Source organism: Rhinopithecus bieti, unplaced genomic scaffold, assembly GCF_001698545.2.
Source record: "Rhinopithecus bieti isolate Rb0 unplaced genomic scaffold, ASM169854v2 scaffold_17677, whole genome shotgun sequence".
Taxonomy (NCBI): Eukaryota; Metazoa; Chordata; class Mammalia; order Primates; family Cercopithecidae; genus Rhinopithecus; species Rhinopithecus bieti.
In genome coordinates this window covers 223,928-233,621 of record NW_016808829.1, presented here as the reverse complement: position 1 = coordinate 233,621, position 9,694 = coordinate 223,928, and positions in this window count along the sequence as shown.

Here is a 9,694-nt window from a genome sequence, read left to right as displayed (position 1 = left end):
TTTTTTGAGACAGAGTCTCGCTCTGTCTCCCAGGCTGGAGTGCAGTGGCACGATCTCCGCTCACTGCAAGCTCCGCTGCCTCCTGGGTTCACACCATTCTCCTGCCTCAGCCTCCCAAGAAGCTGGGACTACAGGCGCCCGCCACCCCGCCCGGCCAATTTCTTTGTATTTTTAGTAGAAACGGGGTTTCACCGTGTTTGCCAGGATGGTCTCGATCTCCTGACCTCGTGATCCGCCCGCCTCAGCCTCCCAAAGTGCTGGGATTACAGGCGTGAGCCACCGCACCCGGCTCTCTCTAAGCTTTTAATATTTTCTGATGCTATTGTAAATAGTAAGAGTTGGCCGGGCACGGTGGCTCATGCCTGTAATCTCAGCACTTTGGGAGGCTTAGGTGGGTGGATTACCTAAGGTCAGGATTCAAGACCAGCCTGGCCAACATGGCAAAACCCCGTCTCTACTAAAAGAATACAAAAAATAGCTGGGCGTGGTGGTACACACTTGTAATCCCAGCTACTCAGGAGGCTGAGGCAGGAGAACTGCTTGAACCCGGGAGTCAGAGGTTGCAATGAACCATTTCTTTCTTTCTTTTTCTTTTTCTTTCTTTCTTTCTTTTTTTTTTTTTGAGACAGTCTTTTGCTCTGTTGCCCAGGCTGGAGTACAGTGGCAGGATTTCAGTTCTCTGCAACCTCCCACTCCTGGGTTCAAGCGATTCTTGTGCCTCAGACTCCTGAGGAGCAGCTGGGATGACAGGTGCGTACCACCATGCCCAGCTAATTTTTGTGTTTTTTTAGTAGAGACAGAGTTTCACCATATTGGCCAGGCTGGTCTCGAACTCCTGACCTCAAGTGATCCGCCGCAGCCTCTGCCCCTGCCTATTTTTAGTAGTTTTAATTACATATAGTGATTATAATGTTAACCATTAGTAACCTTTTAACAGAGTAAACTAAGAAGTAGATAGTTGTGAATTGTCTGCTACATACTAGCATTCTGTAACAGATTAGCAAATGTTATGAATACATCATCTCACAACTTTATCAATACATGTTTCCTCATAGTACAATTTTTTAGTGTTTAACAGATCCAAATATATTTAGTCTTTCTATTCTGTATAAAATTAAAGAGCCAAAAGTATGTAAATTTAAACTTATATTCAATAATGAATGTTTCAGTAGTTTATCTTAGAAATTATAAATGAGTATCTGTTAGTTAACTTAGCATGACTCTTAGGTTACCGGTTACCAAGAAGATTTTGGAAACTGTTTTTAGGCCGATATTATGAAACAACTGTGGAAAAGCCTATTTATAAAACTCTTATTCCACTTATATTGACCTACACAAATAGTATTTATTTTGTTTGGATTGTTCATGAAAATTTCATAATACGTTAAACAAAACTACCCATTATCTCAAGTCATTTCCTTGTTAACTGTTTGTATAGCACATACAAGTAAAAGGCAATTAAAAGCAAATCAGGAAAACCTGAAAAGTTAAATACATAGGTTTGTTTTATTTTGTTTTGTGCTGTGTTTGATGTATATGAAATAATGGATATCAGACAATTCATTTTAGTATATGTTTATTTGTGCCTTTTTTCTTAAGTTGAATTTATAGTTTTATAGTTTTAAACATAGTAAATACAATAGTAACTTATTTGACTAGTAAAGCCAAGTAGAATAAAAATATGTGCTCATAGATGCACCTCTTTTTATTAAACCAACAACATTAAACTCAGTTATCAAAATTTTACCCCAAGTCACATGAACTTGAAAGGCCTTTGGGTTAGTTCCTATATTTCTGGGGGTGTTAGGAACATTTCACTTACATAAACACTCATTTTTATCTTAAAACAATTTGAATAAACTCTTTTTTTTTTTTTTTTTTTTGAGACGGAGTCTGGCTCTGTCTCCCAGGCTGGAGTGCAGAGGCCGGATCTCAGCTCACTGCAAGCTCCGCCTCCCGGATTTATGCCATTCTCCTGCCTCAGCCTCTGGAGTAGCTGGGACTACAGGCGCCCGCCACCTCGCCCGGCTAGCTTTTTGTATTTTTAGTAGAGACGGGGTTTCACCGTGTTAGCCAGGATGGTCTCGATCTCCTGACCTCGTGATCCGCCCGTGTTGGCCTCCCAAAGTGCTGGGATTACAGGCTTGAGCCACCGCGCCCGGCCACTGAATAAACTCTTTAAGGGAGTTTATACATAACTTTGGCCAAGTGCTGTGGCTCACACCTGTAATTCCAGCTACTCAGGAGGCTGAGGCAGGAAGATCGCTTGAGGCCAGGAGTGTGAGGCCAGCCTGGGCAACATGGCAAGACCCAGTCTCTGAAAAAAATGTATCCCAATGCAGTGGTGTGCACCTGTAGATCCAGCTATTCAGAAAGCTGAGGCAGGAGAATCACTTAAGCCCAGGAGTTCAAGTCTTCAGAGAGCTATGCACTACTGCACTCCAGCCTGAGCAACAATGAGACCTTGTCTCTAAGTAACTAAAATGTTTAAATAAATAATTAATACCATCTCGAGGTAAGAAAATATCACATTTACATAATATACATACATAGACATACATAGGCAGACAGTCCCAAACAGAGATCTTATAACTTTCGTTCTAAAATGTTAGCCAGGAGTCAGTAAAATAGTGTTACATCTCATCTTTGTTCCACTTTATATTTTTGTCTGAATTGTGTTTCTGACACATGGAACAAGGTTAGCTGTTCAATGTGTGGGCTAATGCTTTCTAGCCAATATTTGTGGAGGAGATTTTCAGATTTTCATTTTCCCTGTTACATAATCTTATGGAAGCTGTGACTAAATTTTACGTGTGCAACTGAGCTATCTGGATGTCTCCAAAGCTTGGCTGAGTGAATAAAATATCCACTTTGTTTCCAATTAGCCCTTTTTTCCTTCTCAGCCACAGGCTGTTTCTTTTCGGGGCCCCTTGAGTGCCCCCAATGTGGGGCAGGACACCTAAAGTTCAAGTGACTGTAGGGGTTAGAGTGGGAAGGGAAAGGTCTGGCAGGGTGGACAAAGGGATGGAGGAGTTCTGAAGGGCCACATATGTCAAAGGATTTAGGGGAACTGAAGGGACAATCAGAGGTGGTGAGAGGAGGAAGGAGGAGTGGAGCAGTGGGAAAGGAGAGGTCTTACAGGAGCCAGTTTAGAGAATCCTTAGTGATGCCAAGGAAAAAAGGAAGTGGAGGGAGCTGGCAGAGCATATACCAACGGGAACATACACCATCAGTCAACTGAGAAGTTCCCATGGGAGAAACAGGATCAAACAGAGAGGCCTCACAGGTCAAGAATTTTCTAGCCCCGAGAGTCAGGAAGTGAATTCCCACCCAAAAGAAAGACACAGGAAGAAAGACCTCTAGCCCAGCAGGTACTTTTTAAACAAAGAAACCAATGTCTCTAACCCAACTTAATATAAACAGAGGAACCTAGGATTCTAACCCAGCCTCTAGAGTATGCTCAGAATCTAAGGAATCAAAATGTACCAGCCTCAATGGGAGTGCTGGGATTACAGGCTTGAGTCACCACGCCCGGCCGAACTACTCTCTTTTAATATCACATTTCCAATTTGCTGGTATTGGGACCAAGATTTTAACAAGGTTCCTGTTGGCACAGGGCTAGAATCCAAACTCTTTTTCAGAGCTAAGCAGCCACTGAACTCTTTGCTCAGTTCCTTCAGGGCTCTAGCGTTCTTTCCCTTTGGGCTCCTTGCAGTCTTGCCCTGCAGCAATGTAGTTAACCGAGGCTTTGAGGGCGGCTTATACCAACTTCGGGGCTCTGCTTTTTTGACTTCTCTACTCCCAGATTTTGTCTTCAAGTTACAGTAGCTCTGAACTCCAACCTCTGATTCCGCTATCAGGTGACTCATGCTTTCTCTTGGAGATCTATCTCTTCTGTGCTGCCTGAACTACTGAGAACATATACCTGGCTAAATGTAGCTCTTAAGCAGTGTGGTTTCTTTCTTTCAAACGTTGCATCCACTTCAGCTTCTGGCTACTTTTGGTCGTGCTTTAGTGCCTTCAAATAAGTGGGTTTTGTTTGTTTGTTTGTTTTTTGTATCAGCTGGAGGATTGTTTTGATACAAACTTCTTTGTCATTACCAAAATCTAGATGTCGGCCAGGCACAGTGGCTCATGTCTGTAATCCCAGCACTTTGGGAGGCTGCGCTGGGAGGATCACTTGAGGCCAGGAGTTCCAGACCACCCTGCCCAACATGGCAAACTCCATCTCTACTAAAAATAGAAAAATTAGCTGGGCGTGGTAGCGCCCACCTATAATTCCAGCTACTCAGGAGGCTGAGGCATGTAAGTTGTTAGGACCCGGGAGGTGGAGGTTGCAGAGTCTAGATCACGCCACTGCACTCCAGCCTGGGTGACAGAGCAAGATTCTGTCTCCAAAAACAAATAAATAAATGCATAATAAATACATAAATAAATCTAGATGCCCAGACCAGTAGTTCTCAAACTTTCTAGTCTTAGACATATTTAAAATATTAAAGTTATTAACTTAAAAGAACTTTGTGTGCATTTGTCTGTGTGTATGGTATTGTAACTGGCCTAAGTCCAGCTGCTCACTGCTTAGAGGGCAAAAACATGAGAAATGAGGAGTGGTGAAAGGAAAGCAACTTGATTGATTAAATGCTAGCAGATGGGAGTTGGCAAGGCTTCTGCCTCAAAGACGCCATCTCTACCTTTTGGGCTGAGTGAAGGGGGTTGTGAAGGAAAGGGTGTGGAAATATGTGGGGGTGGTGCAGGAGGGCGCAGGCCTGTGTGTCGTGTTCCGATGCTCATCTTGAGTAATGGCTCTTCAGGAGGTCCAGTTTGCATCATCCTGACTTTGGCCTGGTAGTGGTGGGCTATTTGTAAACCCCCCTAGGTGGAAGGATTCTGCAGCTGGGTCTTGCTGCCTGCTTTGTTGGCCAAAATTGGCCCCTGGAATTCCTAAGCAAGCATGTAATTAGATAAGTAAACACTGTTCACCTGGAAGTGCCAGGTGAGAAAGGGAGAAAGAGTTTCAAAGTGTCTCAAAGTTGAAAGCAAGAAAGGAAAAAACATTTTAAAGTACATTTGAGGCTGGGTTACTTGGTTACACTATTAGAAATTAAAATTTTTTTTTTTTTTTTGAGATGGAGTCTCGCTCTGTCACCAAGGCTGGAATGCAGTGATGCGATCTAGACTCACTACAGCCTCCACCTCCCGGGTCCTAGCAACTTGCTCACTGCAACCTCTGCCTCCTGGGTTCAAGCAATTCTCCTGCCTCAGCCTCCTGAGTGGCTGGGACTTACAGGCACATGCCACCATGCCTGGCTAATGGTTTGTATTCTTAGTAGAGATGGGGTTTCACCGTATTAGCCAGGATAGTCTTGATCTCCTGACCTCATGATCCACCTGCCTCAATCTCCCAAAGTACTGGGATGACAGGTGTGAGCCACTGCACCCAGCTGAGAAATTTTAAAATATTCACTAATTAACTCATTTAAAACCGCAATATAAGAAACAATAATAAATCCATTATATATTGACATAAAGTCATATTTTTACAAACAGTAACTGTTTCCTAAAAGAAAAAATAGAAAAATGGCATTGTTTTATATGATTGAAATTTATTTAATGTCTGGATCAATAGAAGGTAGCTGATTTTCAAATATGATTCTGCAATCTATTGAAACGTGGTTTATATTGAAATAAGGTTGAGCCTCCCAAACCCCAAATTGGAAATACTGCAAAACACAAAACTTTTTTAGCACCCACGTGATGCTCAAAGAAAATGCTCATTGGAACATTTTGGATCCTGGGTTTGGGGATTTGGAATGCTCAGCTAGTAAGTATAATGCAAATGTTTCAAAATCCAAAAACATTACAAAATCTGAAACACTTGTGATCCCAAGCATTTCAGATAACTGATACTCAACATGTATATGAAGAAAATCTTTCCTCACACATGTATGTAGTTTGGAAAGAGAAATATTTTTAAAGCCTTTTTAGATTGTCATGGATATTCTTCATTGATAATATACCCAAACTGAATAGTGATTCCTTAATACTTAGTTCCAATACAGAAACTGTATTGCAGTGAACTCTCGTACATTGTTACATAAAAATCCAGTAGTCTGTCTTGTACTTTAAATAGATATTTGGCTGTTGGGGCTCATGCCTGTAATCCCAGCACTTTGGGAGGCCAAGGCGGAAGGATCACCTGAGGTCAGGAGTTCAAGACCAGCCTGGCCAACCTGGTGAAACCCCGTCTCTACAGAAACATAAAAATTAGCCAGACATAGTGGCGGGCGCCTGTAATCTCACCTACTCAGGAGGCTGAGGTGGGAGAATCTCTTGAACCCGGGAGGCGGAGTTTGCAGTGAGCCGAGATAGTGCCACTGCACTCCAGCCTGGATGACAGAGCAAGACTCCGTCTCAAAAAAATAAATAAGTAAATAAACGGATATTTTACCCATGCATTTTTTGGTAATACTGTGTCTTAGTAATTTGGAAAGTATCTGTTCACTGACTTATACAGATCTTCCAAAGTTTGACATATTTCCAGATGCAATATAAAAAAATCCAAAACCCTTAAAGCCGGGCGCCGGTGGTCAAGCCTGTAATTCCCAGACTTTGGGAGCTGAGGCCGAGACGCAGATCACGAGGTCACGGAGATCGAGACCATCCTGGCCAACACAATGAAACCCCTCTCTTACTAAAAATACAAAAACTAACCGAGCGAGGTGGCGGGCCTGTAGTCCCAGCTACTTGGAGCTGCAGGCAGAAATGGCGTGAACTCCGGGAGGAGAGCTTGCAGTGAGCTGAACTGGCACTGCACTCCAGCCTGGCGACAGAGCAAGAACTCCGTCTCAAAAAAAAAAAAAAAATCCAAAAACCCACATCATCAGCAGCCTCATCACGGAAAGGTCTTTTATTACCAAAACTGACAGATGCACAGAGAGCAAATTGAAGTTTCCAACAGAATCATCTTTACTTGAAAGCTCAAATTTTATCATTGGCAACAAATATTGTCGGATGTTCTCTGAAGTGGACAGGTTCATCTCGTTCATTTTTCAAGGGAAAATGTCTACTGGAACTACATATGAATAATAGTCAGTTTACTATAGAGTAAAAATGCTCTTTTTGCCCAAAAAGAAGAATATTCAGTTCTCAACTCAAATAATTGAGCTAGTACTTTTCCTTATCAAAATCATACTCTGGTATTGCAGCTTGTGGACTTAAAACCATTAAGATCTATAAAAGCAGGACAAGGAAAGCTTATTTCTTACAAAGTAAAACCTGCAGGTTGAGAAATGGCCCCTCTGGCCAAAACCCAAACGCAGGTGTTGGGAGAGGAAGAGGAGAGGTTAGGATTTGTGGCCTGACACGGTGAGCTATTCATACATATTTAGCAGGTTATAGGAGAATCTATGAATATTTATGAAGGAAACCAAAATGCTGCATAGTGAGTTAAACATGCATGTTACATTCAGCCCATGTTCCCTTTGAGGTGAAGATTTAACATAAAATATAATTTAAAAATTGGCCGGCACAGTGGCTCATGCCTATAATCCCAGCAATTTTGGGAGGCCAAGATGGGCAGATCACTTGAGGCCAGGCCTGGCCAACATTGGCAAACCCCATCTCTACTAAAAAATACAAAAAATTAGCAGGACATGGTCTCGCTCACTTTAATCCCAGCTGCTTGGGAGGCTGAGGCAGGAGAATCACTTGACCACAGGAAGCAAGGTGGCAGTGAGCCGAGATTGCACCACTCACTGCAACCTGGGCAAAAGAAGCGAGTCAGACTCATCTAAAAAAAAATTGTATAAAGATATATAGGTATATGAATTAGGCCTGCGCATGGTAGCTCATGCCTGTTAATCCCAACACTTTAGGAGCAGAGGTGGGTGGATCACCTGAGATCAGGAGTTCAAGACCAGCCCTGGCCAACATGGCGGAACCCCCTCTCAGCTAAAAAAATACAAAAATTAGCCACATTGAGGTGTCCACTCACCTGTAATAATATATATATATATATAAAAATATATATATTATATAGAGAGAGAGAGAAAGAGAGAAACAGAGAAAGAGAGAGACAGAGAGAGAGAGAAATTAGGCCGGGTGCAGTGGCTCACCCCTGTAATCCCAACACTTTGGGAGGCCGAGACAGGTGGATCACCTGAGGTCAGGAGTTCAAGACCAGTCCGGCCAACATGGTGAAACCTCATCTCTACAAAAACACAAAAATTAGCCAGGCATAGTGGCGGGTGCCTGTAATCCCACCTACTCGGGAGACTGAGGCATGAGAATCACTTGAACCCGGGAGGCAGAGGTTGCAGTGAGCTGAGATCACGCCGTTTTACTCCTGCCTGGGTGACAGAGTGAGACTCTAGCTCAAAAAACAAACAAAAAGACTCCATGTCAAAAAACAAACAAAAAGAAATTATGTTCTATATGTCAGAAAGTAAAACCTAGGGCACAAAGGCACTTTTTGCACAGTCTCTGTAAACCATCTGGAACCAATCTGTGGTCAATGTCACTTATCAGAAGAAAGTTCCTGAAACCAGTCTCTTTTCCAATTAAAGCTGTAGTTATGGCTTGTGGAAGGGAGGGAGGTGTCAGTCAGCATCTGGCAGTCTGCTTATCTCCAGGCCAGTGCTTGTTCAGCTGCTAGAGAGAAAAAAAAGCCTTGTGGCAGTTAGAACATAATTTATTGCTTAAGTGTAGGGGTGCATGATTTAGCTCTTGGCTGCCATGGTCTCAGGTCTTATTTATAATTTGGTATCATTGCCATAAAGAATCCACTCCATCAATCTTATGATCTCTATTTTAACAAACAGAAGTGGTTTATGCATACTTCATTTTATTTTGTTACTGTTATGTATGTATGTATGTATTTGAGTTGGGGGTCTCTGTTACCCAGGCTGGATTGTAATGGTGTAATCACAGCTCACTGCAACTTCAAACTCTTGGGCTCAAGCAATCCTCCTGCCTCAGCCTTCCAAGTAGTTAGGACTACAGGCACATGGTACTGTGCCTGCTTTTTTTTTTTTTTTCTGTAGACAGATTTTACCCAGGCTGGTCTGGAACCCCTGGTCTCAAGCAGTCCTCCTGCCTTGGCCTCCCAAAGTTCTGGGGTTACAGGCATGAACCACCTCACCTGGCTTATGCATACTTCTTTAGTCATCACAGAATACTGAAAAGATGTATATTCAAGGATGAAAATTTAATACAATTAATGATTTTTTTCTGCTCTATCAAAAACATTCTCAAGTGAAACATTTTTTTTCTGAGTATGTGGCAGTTAGAAATGCAGTGATTATTATTATAGATTTGGTACCAGTACTTTGATTTAAGCTAACGTACTAGCATTTTACCCATGGTATTAATTGTATTTTTTTATTTTCTATATTTTACAATGTCATGACATTTTTGAGGAGTCTCGCTACCTGGGGAAAGACTGCCCCTCCCAGAGTTAGCTAATTCCTAGAGTGAACAGCTTGTCAGTGAGCTCACCTTTCATATAAAAACCAACTCCAAGTTCATACCCCAACCACCTCCTGTATCCAGTTCTCATATACTAAGCCAGTATTTTCTCTGCCCTAAATCACCCACGGTCAGAGGCCACCCCAGGAACCCACAGCCTGCCAATACGAGTCAAAGGAGCCAGTCCTGAGCTGTTTTCTCAGCCCTGCCTTTTCTTTCCCCTAGAAAC